Source organism: Octopus bimaculoides, chromosome 2 (assembly GCF_001194135.2).
Source record: "Octopus bimaculoides isolate UCB-OBI-ISO-001 chromosome 2, ASM119413v2, whole genome shotgun sequence".
Lineage (NCBI taxonomy): Eukaryota > Metazoa > Mollusca > Cephalopoda > Octopoda > Octopodidae > Octopus > Octopus bimaculoides.
In genome coordinates, this window is record NC_068982.1 from 183,964,580 (window position 1) to 183,966,662 (window position 2,083).

The window sequence follows — 2,083 nt, forward strand, 5'->3', positions numbered from 1 at the left end:
CCTGCCTGCCTATCTGCCTGCCTCTCATGTTGCCACGTTTACTATCCATTAACGAATCTCGAGGGCTGATCACCATCCGACACCACCTACACACACACTCACACACACACACACACACACACACACACACACACACACATCACTCACAAAGGCTCGGAACATCTTTGGGAGACTCTCTATTACTCCTACGTTTGTCCTCCTCCGCTTCCTCTCCTCCCCCTGTCACTCTCTCTCCCTCTCTTTCTCTCTCCTTCAACCGTCGTCACACACACACACACACACACACACACACACACACACACTCATACACAAGCCGCCATCTTTCTTATGATCTGCTGTTAATTTTAAAATTGCAGATAAACAAGGCAGTCTGAAGTCGTGTTACACCAACCACTGTTCCTCGCGGGCCTTTCCGTCGCTTTTCCCACTCACCACTCACTACTTCCCACACAACCATCCAATAGTTGCAGCATAAAACAAATATGTTGGTAGAAGATATTAGTAAAGGAGGAACAAAAGGCTAGACATTACCCTAGAATAACGAAACTTCTAGTCAGCGATTTGCTTAATGTATGTTAGCTCTCCAGTGGAGAAGACACATTTGTTTGTATTTTGTTATGGCATTTTCTTTCTTCTTTAGCTTCTTCCGCTATTAAATACAAAGCACGTATAAGATCTAAGTAGGATGTACTTCAATTAAAATAAGTCATACACGGCTTTCTTCTAGTTCTCGTCTATCTAATTCTCTGGGATCAAAGTGATGAGATCGATTTAATAGTGAACTCCAATGAAACTTTGTCGTCATATTTACTTGAAATGAAATTAACATAATCCATATATTAGCTGATGCGATTTGATATGCAACGGTACAAAACACAGAGACACACACGGCAAACACGGGCGCACACGCATATACGCACAGTTACAGTCAAATAATTGTGTGTGTGTGTGTGTGTGTGCGTGCGTAGGTGTGTGTGTATGTGTGCATGCGTACGCGCGTGTGTGCATGTGTGTCAGTGTGTGTGTTGTGTGTGTGTATGTGGTGTTTGTGGTGTGGTGTGTGTGTATGTGGTGTGTGTGGTGTATGTGTGTATGTGTGTGTATGTGTGTGTGCGTGTGTGTGCGTGTGTGTGATGTGTATGCGTGTGTGTGTGTGTGTGTGTGCGTGTGTGTATTCTAAGGATGCCTTCAGCATGAACAATATAATCATAAACTGAAGGTTAAAATACAAAATGCAGTGATACAAAATTCATTTTTAAGTGATTGAAATTATACCTGCAAAGACTAGGTCTTTAGTGTTAATGATAATTTTTTTCAAGGAAGAGAAGTGGGGGCAACTTTGAACTTTAGATAGAATAAAAACTGATAAACTTAATATTAATATAGTAATTATAGATCCGGATTTCAGCGTTTTGTTGCTGAGAATTTTATCTCCCTGTCTTTAGAAAATTGTCACACGAACTGTCTGATGAAAAGAACACTTCTCGCATGTGGTTTTAGCAGCGTGGACAGTCGTTTGGCTGATTTCCGGTTTGTCTTGAGCAGAGATTTTTAATCCACAAACTTCACTTGCTTGATAATTTACATTCAATCAGCCTTGACAGTTTAGCTGAGATTGGAAACAGTGTGTTCATTCTTCATCGGCACCAACGCCTTCCTGTAAGTTAATTTGGATGACGAAGTCTGTGTGGAAATCGTTTGTGTATCTTTGATGAGTGCGTGTGTGTGTGTGTGAATGAGTGAGTGTGTGTATATGTGTATGTATATATGTATGTGTGTGTATATATATATATATATATATGTATTAATGTGTATATATGCATGTATGTATGTATACACATATATACGCTTATGTATGTAAATATACACAAACACAAATACACACTCATATATATATATATATATATATATTGTCTGGATGTTTTGCTGTCACCTCTTACGTTCTTGTTCTATTTTTTGCTTTTATATAGATAGATAGATAGATAGATAGATAGATAGATAGATAGATAGATAGATAGATAGATAGATAGATAGATAGATATAGATAGATAGATAGATAGATAGATAGATAGATAGATAGATA